A 12,530-nucleotide genomic window follows, 5' to 3' on the forward strand; every position below is an offset into this window, starting at 1 on the left:
CATTGCATCTCATCACCAGTGGAGGGAGAAACCAGGATCACAAGCCTGGGCTCTCTCCCTGCACTGGTTCCTATGGCTATGAACCCTACAGCTGATAAGGCTGACAGAGGTGGCAGTGTTTTCCCCGCTGCCTCCACTGTGAGCCCCACAGCTGACGACACTGTATCTGCTGTGTGCCCCACAGCCAACAAGGCTCACAGTGGTGATAGCCTTCTCCCTCTCCCTGCTGCAAGCCCTGCAGCTGATGACGCTCACAGCAGGGGTAGTCCCAGAATGCTGCAACCACTGCAGGCCTTGTCAGCTGCAGGACTGGCAGCAGGTGATGAGCCCCTGTGGCTGGGAGCCCCTTAGTTGATAGGGCTCCCAGCCACAGGGGAGCTCCTGGCCATATGTTCAATTAATGGCATGATTAGAACAAGCTACAAAGTTATTACACATTTTTTGTGGAGTAACTTTGTAGCTTGCTGCTTGTTTTATCATGCTATTAATTAGTTGGATGTGTAGCTGGGTCACAACTTAATATGTTAATCATGCCTTATGTGTAATGTGTAGAGATGCCTGAAAGGCATCACACAGGAAGATGAACAGGCTTTGGTGGAATGGATAAAATGCTAAATATGAAGCTGAGGTTCTGGGAAAATAGGAAGTAAAAGTAAGGATATTGCCAATGGTGAGAGGGAGAGAAGGAAGAGCAGTGCAGCCCCCAGCAGCTGTTAAGCTTCCCCATGCTTACATTCTAGATCCAAGCAGTGAGTGGTTAGCTTATACCCTATTGTATTACAGTTGTACTCTGTGTGGTGTAATTGCTTAGATGTTCTAACTGTCTTAATCCTGATAAATTCTTGGATCTGATGATTTATTGCAGCAGCAAGTTTTGTTTTTGTTTTACTACTATACTACATTGAGTATACAGTTTCATTTTATTGCTTATAGTGATGTACTGATTGGTTACAGTTCATTGAGACTTGTTCAGCTGTGATGTATTTGGGCATGTCTACACAGCCCCTGTGGGGAGCCCAGGAGCACTGTTTTTCAGGCTTTTTGTTAGGCACACTTCTTAGTATGCAATCAGGGCTGTTCTAAGCCATCACACTATCTACTTTCCAGACTTTGGTGCACACAGGCAGGTAGAACTTGCTTCTTGGTAGTAGTCTCAGACTCACCATTAAGGTACACATGCCCTTTGCTGCTGTTTGGCACCCTGCACCTTCACTAATGTTTCTAGTATTTACAAATCTATTTTTCTGTTTACCATGCCTACCAGGTAAAGTGCCAAAAGAAGGCAGCATGAACTTTGCTTTTGCAGCAATTGAACAATTAGGGATAGATTATATTACAAAATTTCTCATGAACTATGAAAGTTATCAAGATTAACTATTTGGTAGAAATACCCTTGATAACCACTATATAGGTCATTTCCCCCTTGATTACCACTGTGTAGGTTATTCCATTTCTCTGTTGTAATAAGGAGGGATAATTCAGGAGTAAGTCCTTTAGTCAAGTGTTTCTAAATGATAATTCCTACTTCATGCTCTAAATTGTTCCCTCCCAAAAGAAACCATTCAAGAGGAAGCAGGGTGGGTGTATCTTTCCTATAATGACAGAGAGAGCACATTTTGGAAAAAAATGGGGGAAGAGGGCAGCACTCTGCATTTCAGAGAGTAAGCCCTCAGCACCTGAATTCTCCTTCAGTAATACATGAGAACCAGAGGGAAATGTTACTGGCCTGTGAGCAATTTATGGAAATGATGAGGACTAGTGATCTCTGTCCCCTAACTCCCCAGATGCTGCTACATCTCTTAGCATTGTTCCTACTTTCTTATTTAAATCATGAGCCTTTTTCCAGTATAATTCCATTATAATTATTCCCTCATGCTTTACCTTTTCTTTTGAATATTTCTTCTTCTTCACACTTGCAAAAGGTATTACCTGCTACCTCTACTTTCCTCAAGAGGTCATGTCTCCTGTCGTTAGGTTTTATCAGTCCCTTCTATACTGAATGATGTGTAGAGGCCAGAAACTTCTGCAGGCTAATAAAGTTTCCTCTACATTGTTGTATGACAGTTCGTGGTATAGATCTCCTGTCTTTCTATGGAGGAAATGAGAGATTTGTATCAGAAGACCACTGGAATTCCTTGAAATAATCAGGGAGCCACAAGGCTACAGCTGAACTCCTTGGGATTCTGCCATGAGCACAAGTCCCTGGGGATCTCTCAGTAGCTCCTCAGAGTGAATGGGACTGAGGCAGAACTTTAGTGCAGCATTTCTCTTCATTGGTTTCCCTCCTATGCTTGTATTAACTTCCACTGGGAATAATTTTACCTAGCCCTTCTCAGATCTCTGCCTACTCCATCCCCAGCCTGTTCCCTGTACACGCATTTATGGACTGTGAAGAATCTCCACAAAGTGCAGGAACGATATTTTGGATTATGTTGGAACGATAACCAATCTCCTCCTTTCATGGAGGAGAGCAAGGACCACAAAGAGCATTCCCTCTTGAGTAGGTCATAAGGACGTGATTTGAACTGTTCTTTTCAGCTCCTAAAACAGTCTGTTTTCTGCTTCCTGACATCAGTAAAAGCATAGATCACATACTGGAGAAATTTTCAAGACCATTGTCACTATGGGTCACACAAACTCAGCATTTTCTGATTCATTTCACCTGGTAGTTACAGGAAAGGGAAAACTAGACTCACTTGGCTTTTTTTGCCTCTTATAACACTTACTTATCTAATTGCACAGAACTCTATACCTCTTTTTTCCCCATCAATCTACTTTTTAGCCCCTGAGACCCCTCTTCCCTTTCTATTAATGATAGCTTTCTGCAGTAGAAACTCTCAATTGATATATATTTATGCTACAATAACAAAATGTTTGACATGGGGGCTCTTGGAATCCTGCTTAATTATTTCTTCACAGGAGTTGATACAGTCTACCCAGTTCAGCAGTAACAGAGGCAAAGCATAGGTAGACCGGTGTTTAACACCTGCTTTGTAACAGGGACACTCTTTTACACATAGATACAATCTGGAATGATTTACTACCTTACATTGATTAAGCGACATAATAAAAATAATAATTAAAGTGGTTCCTTTTTATTTATTTGTATTTAATTTCCTTTAGTCTGTTTCTTATATTAAAAACGTGCATTTAAAAAAGTTCTGATAGTGAAACAGTTTAGTGGAAAAAGCAACTTGCAGTAACTTGTGACTTATTTTCCACTTTTATTAAGATCTTGTTATATTAAAATGAACCAGGTGAGCTTGATATGATTTCTTTTGGAAAGTTTTTCATTAGCGGTAATCAGCCTTAGAACTTGATTCTTATCCAATCTAAACATGCATGTTACAAAAAAAAAAAGAACAACAGTCTCCCTATTATAATATTTCTGTATTATAATACAGGAATAGTACTGGAATTGTATTGCCTGCTGGAATAGTACTGCCTTCTTGAAGAAGTGTTAGTATAGATATGCATGTCCAATGTACATTTACTCCACCAGTATGAAAAGGATATTGACTTCAAAAAAAAAAAAAAAGAAGGAAAAAAAGAGTTTTAGCCCTGACCTCTTTTATTTACATACAGTTCTCAGAAGCCACTGTGGCACTGTAACTGTCAAAAATACAAAGTGAGAATACAAAATGAGAAGTACTGCTGCTTCAAAACTGTTGAATATGATTGCTCAGAGCTCCAGTATGAAACTGGAGATAGACCTGTTGCAAGTCTCTGGGTTAGGGGCAGAGGGGAGATCAACAAGGGTAATGTCAAGGCGGGTGTCTGCTATAGACCACCAGACCAGGAGCATGAGGTGGATGATGCTTTCTTCAGACAGCTCATGGAAGTTTCCAGATCACAGGCCCTGGTTCACATGGGGAACTTCAATCACCCTGACATCCAGGAAGTTTTGGAGAGTTTGGGGAAAACTTCCTGGTGCAAGTGTTGGAGAGGCCAACTAGGGACCATGCTCTTCTTGATCCGCTGCTCACAAATAGGGAAGGATTAGTGGGGAATGTAGTAGTGGATGGCAACTTGGGCAGCAGTGACCATGAGACAATTGAGTTCAGGATCCTGAGGAAAGGAAGGAAGGAACGCAGCAGAGTAATGATCCTGGACTTCAGAAAAGTAGACTTTGACTCAGGAAACTGATGGGCAGGATCCCCTGGGAAACCAGTCTGAGAGGGAAAGGAGTCCAGGAGAGCTGGTCATATTTTAAAGACACCTTAGTGAGGGTGCAGGAAGATGAGCAAGTATGGGAGAAGACCAGCTTGGCTTAGCAGGGAACTCTTCCATGAGCCAAAACACAAAAAGAAAGCTTACAAGAAGTAAAAACTTGGACAAACAACTATGGAGGGGTATAAGAGTATTGCTTGGGCATGCAGGGATGAAATCAGGAAGGCTGAAGCACAACTGGAGTTGCATCTAGCAAGGGACATGAAAGGTTAAAAAAAAAGTTCCTACAAGTATGTCAGCAAGAGGAAGAAGATCAGGGAAAGTGTGGATCCCTTACTGAATGGAAGATTTAACCTAGTGACAGAGGATGCAGAAAAATCTGAAGTACTCAATACCTTTTTACCTCAGTTTTTACAAGCAAGGTCAGCTCCCAGTCTACTGCACCTGGTAGCACAGTTTGGAGAGGAGGCGATCAGCCAAAAGTGGTGAAAGAACAGGTTAGGGACTATTCAGAAAAGTTGGAAATGTATAAGTCCATGGGGCCAAATGTGATGCACCCGAGATGCTGAGGGAGTTGACTGATGCAACTGCAGAGCCTCTGGCCATTATCTTTGAAAACTCATGTCAATCAGGAGAGGTCCCGGCCATTGGAAAAGGGCAAATATAACATCCACCTTTAAGAAAGGGAAGGAGGAGAATCTGGGAAACTACAGAATAGTCAGCTTCACCTCAGTCCCTGGAAAAATCATGGAGCAGTTCCTCAAGGAATCCATTTCTAAGCATTTAGAGGAGAGGAAGGTGATTAGGAACAGTCAGCATGGATTCACCAAGGGCAAGCCATGCCTGACCTACCTGATTGCCTTCTATGATGAGATGACTGGCTCCATGGATGTGAGGAAAGCAGTGGACATGATATACCTTTATTTTAGCAAGGCTTTTGATATGGTCACCCACAAGATTCTTGCAAGCAAGTTAAGGAAGTATGGGTTGGATGAATGGACTCTAAGGTCAGCACTGGTGAGGCCACATCTGGAATACTGTGTCCAATTTTGGACCCCCACTACAGAAAGGATGTAGACAGATTGGAGAGAGTCCAGCAGAGGGCAACAAAAATGGTTACAGGGCTGGGGCACATGACTTATGAGCAAGGATCCTGATTTAAAATGTTGCCATTTAAAAATAGCAAAATCTCTGATTAAAAATCACAAATTACTTTATTGAAAACCCCCAAATCTATGCTTTTCCATGATTAAAATGAAACACCACTATATGTATAAAAAATTAAATATCAGCTTCACAATGTTTTATTGATATATTTACAATTTTAAAACAATTTGGAAGGATACCAGTGCCTCAATTTAAAATGTTGCCATTTAAAAATAGCAAAATCTCTGATTAAAAATCACAAATTACTTTATTGAAAACCCCCAAATCTATGCTTTTCCATGATTAAAATGAAACACCACTATATGTATAAAAAATTAAATATCAGCTTCACAATGTTTTATTGATATATTTACAATTTTAAAACAATTTGGAAGGATACCAGTGCCTCAATCATTATAATAAAATGAATTCTAAATACCTATATATTTTGGCATTTGATTTTGGTTTTTTTCTCATAGAAAATCAGAACTCCCCCTGCTCCCTTAGCTTACCAGGACACAGGTCCAGCTGTGGCTTTGCCTCCTGCTGCTTTGTGGTGCTGAGCAGCCCTGATATGCCAGTGCCCTGCCACCGCTGTTGCACCTCCCTCCCAAGCCACAGCCCCCTGGGCCTGCTGGTGCCCCTCACTCCCTACACACAGCCCTCCCAGCCCTGCCAGTGCCCCGAATTCCCCACCTACAGCCCACACCCCCCAGCACTGCTAATGCCCATCACTTGCACCCTGCACCCCACCCCCAGCCCTGCCAGAGGGAGCCCCTAGGTTCCAGGACTATGTGACCAGGGCCAGGGCATGCAGCCCTCTGCCCCACCAGTGGTGTCCAAACCATGGGAGGCAGAGCTGCTGTGGCCAGAATAAAGCATGAAGCCTGACTTCCCCTCCTGTGGGTGGCATGGCCAGAGTGGAGCCCATTGGAAGGGATGGAGAATGTAGGCTGCAGGCTTGGGGTTCCCTGCCCTGCTGCTCTTCCCCTCCCCCCGGGGATCTCCAGGGCCCACAGCATACAGCATATATCTGCACATGCCCCATGCACAAATCTGGGAGGCATGTGCCTGGAAGGGATGGAGAATGTAGGCTGCAGGCTTGGGGTTCCCTGCCCTGCTGCTCTTCCCCTCCCCCCGGGGATCTCCAGGGCCCACAGCATACAGCATATATCTGCACATGCCCCATGCACAAATCTGGGAGGCATGTGCCCCCTCATGCCTCCCTCCCTGGGAGTGCATGCAGCATGATCACTATTATAACTAGGCCAGGACTCACACTGTTTACAAGCACAGAGGCATAAAAGGATCTCGGAGTCACTATTGATTCCAAGATGAACATGGGCTGCCAATGTGGGGACCCAGTCAGGAAGGCTAACCGCACCTTGTCGTGCATCCATAGATGCATCACGAGCAGGTCCAAGGAGGTGATCTTCCCCCTCTATGCGACACTGGTCAGGCTGCAGTTGGAGTACTGCATCCAGTTCTGGGCACTGCACTTCAGGAGGGATGAGGACAGCATCAAGAGGGTCCAGAGGAGGGCCACTTGCATGATCTGGGGGCAGCAGGGTAGGCCCTACAAGGAGAGGCTATGGACCTTAATCTGTTCAGCCTCCACAAGAGAAGATTGAGAGAGGATCTGGTGTCTGTTTACAAACTAGTCAGCGGGGACCAGCAGGCAATGGGAGAGTCCCTGTTCCCCCAAGCACTACCGGGAGTAACAAGAAATAACGGCCATAAGTTGACTCAGAGTAGATTCAGGCTACACATCAGGACGTGCTACTTCACAGTCAGGGCGGCCAGGAGCTGGAACCAACTTCCAAGGGAAGTGGTGCACGCTCCTACCCTGGGTGTCTTTAAAAGGATGCTAGACATTCACCTAGCCAGGGTTGTTTGACCCCTGCATCCTTTCCTGCCCATGACAGGGGGTCAGACTTGATGATCTGATCAGGTCCCTTCTGAAACTACCAACTATGAAACTATGAGCTAGCCCACTGCTGCCCCCTTCACATGAGCTGCCTGTGGTTCCATCCTGCCCCCACCATCCTGCCCTGCCCGCTGGGGAGGACATTCCTACCCCAGCCCCAGGACCCATGCACGGCCTGGCTGGGCAGCACCCCCAGCCCCAGCCCTGCCCTACTCCTTCCCTCACCATGGGGGCCTTAATCTGCCCTTCCTATCCAGATTTACCTGGGGGGAGCTGCAGGGACTGCTTTCCATGCTGCCTGGCCGCCATGTGCATGTGTGCACACACACAAACACATGGCACCTCCTGCCTGTGATGGCCCTCCTCCTGCTGCCCCCAGCCCCAAGCAGCCCCTTGCAGGCTGGAAATCTGAAAGCCTGAAAAGGAAACCTGCAGTTCCTTACAATTTTCTCCTTAAAAGCAGAAAATCCCTGTTTTTCTCCGTTAAAGAAAGTCCATGTTTTTCCACAGCAAATCAAAAACCCGGATCCCTGCTTATGAAGAGAGACTGAGGGAACTGCACTTATCTAGTATGGAGAACACTGAGAGTATTTAATAGCAGCCTTCAACTGCCTGAAGGGCGGTTCCAGAGAGGATGGAGCTAGACTGTTCTCAGTGGTGGCAGATGACGGAACCAGGAGCAATGGTCTCACGTTGCAGCAAGGGAAGTTTAGGGTAGGAATGAGGAAGAATTTTTTCACTAGGAGGGTAGTAAAGCACGGGAACAGGCTACCAAGAGAGATTATGGAATGTCCATCTTCAGAAGTTTTTAGGACCCAGCCTAGACAAAGCCCTGGCTGGGATAACCTAGTTGGGGATGGTCCTGCTCTGAGCAGGGGATTAGACTAGATGACCTCCTGAGGTCCCTTCCAGCCCTAATTTTCTCTGATTCTATCATATGCTCCTTGAACTCTGTGGTTCCTGCCAAAATGTAATGGTGTGTGTGAAATAAACTATTATGAAAGTCTTTGTTCAAGTTTAAATAAAAGGTGAGAAGAGTCTTCTAGTCTAGACAACAAAAATGAGGTATACTACATATTAAAAATTGTATGATAAGATCTCTAACACATTTGCCAAAAGTAACCACAGCACCCAGTATACCTTTTGTGCATCTACAAGCCCAAATCCTGCATTATTTTAAGACTGAAGGAGGTACTCATCACATTGTAAGTTTGGACCAGGAAGCTTGCATTTTCCCTAGTTATGAACTTATGCAGAGCAGGGGCAACATGTAGGGGGTGCATGTGAGTGCATGTGCACCTCCTGTGCATGGTGGTGCAGCCCCTGCAAAAAGGTACTGCCGACACTGTCGGCGGTGCCTATGGGCGGTTGCTGCTTGCCACCCCACTGCTGGCACTGCCAGCAGCATCTGTGGGAGGTCTATGATCACATCTGGTCACTGCCAACACTGCCAGCGTTCGCCACCCCGCATCACCTACAGTGCCGGCAGTGTCTGCGGGAGCTCCCCGCTCACCACTGCTGCGCTTCTGGCACCACCAGGGGGTATGTGCTATTCATGATGCAGAGTTCAGTATTGAGCCCTTATTCTGCATATTTCCATAATGCTATTAAAAAAGTTAGTATCTGCTATGCTGCTGATTTTAAGATTGCAACCAGAAATATTGTATTACAGAGCTGCTCTTTGTGATCCTGTGGTTAAGGCTGTGTCAAGATCAGCTGGGTTATTAATACTAGAAAACTGGTTACTGCACAAGTGTAATTACGTTTCATAATTAATTTCAGTATGCCAATTTGCATTAATACTGAGTTACTCTTTATTAACAGAATGCAATAGTAAATGCAGATTAGCTCAATTAAAGTTTCTTTTAAATCATTAAATATTTGAAGAATTCATTACATCTAATGTGCTCAGACTTCTTATAACTCTGAGCAATATTTAGCTGGTAGATGTCAAGGCATCAAATATAAACTATGCAAGCAAATCAATAATGTGCACTTCAAAATCTCTGTAAATACATAAAGAGATAATCTGGTCTTGTGTAAATAAATATTTTAAATAAAGTTTCTCTTTATATTCATGTTCTGGGGCACTCATCATAATAGTTTACAGGCATCATATGAGTAATTTACTTAAAAGAAGGAAACACTTCCCAAAGTAGGGCCCAGAGATCTCTTTCTCCATACCTTGATAACACAGCTTTCCAAAGGAAACTGCATCTATAGAATGGTCAGCTACCTAAGAAACTAATTGTCACTGAGAAAAAGCCTAAACAATGTTATGGATTTTTCTAAGAAACTTCCACAGCCAGTAGCCTAAGAAATGGTGTTCAACCTCTGGCCTGCGGGACGCCCCATCTGGAAATGTTGGGGTGGAGGAACTGCAAGTGTTTTAACTGCCATGGCTTCCAGACCTGCAAAATGTAGCACTGCCACCACTCCCTTGCCATCAAATTCCCAGTCTGGCCTTTGGGGCCAGGAGGTTGAGCACCACTGCCCTATAAGGTACAATTTCCACTGATTTTTTTTCTAATAATCTCACTGCAGCACTACTGAAATTCTACTGAGGGGAGATTCGAATGGTGAGAGTATTCATGCAGACTAGGCATATAACCCTTTTCAGAGAACGACATACAATTTTCCCCTAGAAGTTTAGCCTGGGAATGCCAAACTAGAGCATCTGCATTCAGCATAACAGACTTGGGAGGTCAAAAGAGGAGAAACAGTCTCTTCCTACTTATTTCAGATATATAACTACCGGTAATTCCCGAAACAAAGTATATTGCAATGTTTCATCTATGAAGAGGTTTAATCAGTTTGGGTTGAATAAACTATCTTGTGGGAACATCTTCAGAAGTAAACAGGAGTGAATAAAAAGCACATCTGCCTCCTGTTCAGCTGAGCTGTGCTCCACACAGGACCTGAGGGGATATCAGATGGATAGTTCTCTTGTAGACTTTCTGATGCTACTGGCAACTGCGTACTGGCTTTACCTTTGATGTCATATAACTTTGACACTGCCCTAATGCTGCTCTAAGTTTATACTGGAGGCCAGAATGTGGCCCAAAATCTGTCAAATGTTTTGGGATACAAGAGTATGATTTAGGATAGAAGAGTACCAGCATTACTGTAAATGCTAGTGTTTTTCCCCAGTAGCTACATTTTACTGTCAGTACTGTACTATTGAATTGTTAATACAAACAAGCACTTTCTTCCATTAGTTTAATTGTTGTTTGTACTTTTTATCCATTCACAGCCCTATGTATTTTTTGCTGATTTTCTTCATCTCTCAGTATTGTTGTTTATTTAGCTGTTGAATGTGAAGCCTCAAAACCTGCCACCATTATCCCATCAAATACTACTTACAGTGGTAATATTAAGCTAACATATATATAGGCAAAATGGGGTCAAGTATTCAAGTATTCTACATACATGGAATATTTTAAACAGCAGGCCATTTTTTCTCTTTGCCACCCCTGTAAGTCCGCTGAAGTCAGCAAACAAAAGCAGTAGTCAATAAAGTGCAATATTTTTGCATAGGAGAAAGAAAGGAAAAATGTGATAATCTGAATAAAAGCATTTTAAAATATGATTTTGATGCTCTTTGTGCATCATTGTAAACTGTAATTATGAGCATGGTCATGAAATTTAATCATGCATATGATGCAATTTATCAGCCTAAAGTTCCTTTGGAATATACTTTCCTGTTCTGTTTTTTTTCTCTCTTTTTGATATTTTAATTATTTCTCTAATTGTCCCATATAAATAAATAAAATCTCTAATATTTCCATAAGCTTTTTAGAACAGACAGTATGTGCATTAACTTCCTAGAGTGAAATACTTTCTACCAGTTTAGAGACTCCTCCTCATCTCCGTGGCTGGTGATGTGGCCTGGTTAGAAACATCTTTTTCGCTTTGTGCAATGCAGCTGGCACAAAGCCAGCCTACTTTAGGAAACTCCAACTAGCACAGGACATTGCAACACATTGCCACAGTGGCACAGGCTGTCATAACCACATCAGCCACCCAACTCTACTTTCTAAGCTGGCTTCCGATTAGAACAGGGATGATCAGCCTCTGGCCTGTGGGCCAAATGTGGCCCATAGGACAATGGTGGCATCTGGCCCATAGGGTTCCCCACAGGTCAGAAAATTTGGCAGCAGGGGACTGGTGGCCCTTAATACAACCACCCTCCCATGCTGCCAAATTCCCACACCTCTTACCCCCTCAGCCAGATGGGGCCAGGCCAGACTCCTTTTTCCTGTGATCAGGTTGGGGTGGGCTATGTCCCCTTCCCTCCAGGAGGCTGGATCAGGGCCAGGCTGCTTCAGGGCCCCTCCACATGACCACTGCAGCTGCTCTGATGGAGCCTTGTGGAGGGAAGGGGCCAAGCTGTTCCAAGCCCCCTTCACATGGCCACTGCACCTGCCCTGGGCAACAGATCAGGACCACAGGCTGGATCTGATCTGCAGAGGAACCTAGGCGTTGCCCATCTGGCCTGCCAGGGAGAAAAACTGAGCACCACTGAATTACAACATTTGGGACCAATGGACCACAACCAAACCTCAGTATTTCTAACAGGTTACTTTTAATTGAAAACACAGGCAAGGAGATCAGGGCCCAGCACACTCGAGAGACCATCTACAGACCACTCACCCTGGCCTGATGGAATCGCTGTTACAGAAGACTGAAGGCTGGCAAGATCGCCTGGAGGCCATCTGTGATCACCGGGGATCCTGGTTTTCCGTTTCCCACGGAAAAAAAGAGAAAACCATGGATTTCCCATTTTTATCAGAGAAAACACAGATTTTCCCTTTTAGAAGAGATACCAATGGATTTCCCCTTTTTGCAAGGAGCTCATCAGGCTGGCTGAGTTCCAGCCTGCGCGCGCGTCTGTGTGTGGGGGGGACGTATGTGCGGGTGTTTCTGTGTGTACGTCTGCGTGCGTGTGTCCCTGTGCGTCTTTTTTTCTCCTGACTTGCGGGGGCCGGGGGCACGTGCGTGTGTGTCGGTGAGCGCCCGTCTGTGCGTGTCTGAATGCGTGACTGTCCGGGCGTCTCTGCGTGCGCACGTGTCTGACGGCGCGCGTGTGTATGCGTGCATGTCTGCGTGCGCCTGTCTGCCTCCGTGTCCGTGTTTCTCCTCACACGTCCAGCTCAAGGGGCTGTCTGTGTGCGTGGCCAAGTGACGCGGGGGTGCGTGGGTGGGGCCCCGCGCGAGGCGAAGGCGCGCGTATGCGCGGGGCTGGGCGCTGAGGAAACCCCAGCCGCGCAGCGCGCCTCCCCCCTTG

This window comes from Alligator sinensis, unplaced genomic scaffold (assembly GCF_000455745.1).
Source record: "Alligator sinensis unplaced genomic scaffold, ASM45574v1 scaffold91_1, whole genome shotgun sequence".
In the NCBI taxonomy this organism is placed as follows: Eukaryota; Metazoa; Chordata; order Crocodylia; family Alligatoridae; genus Alligator; species Alligator sinensis.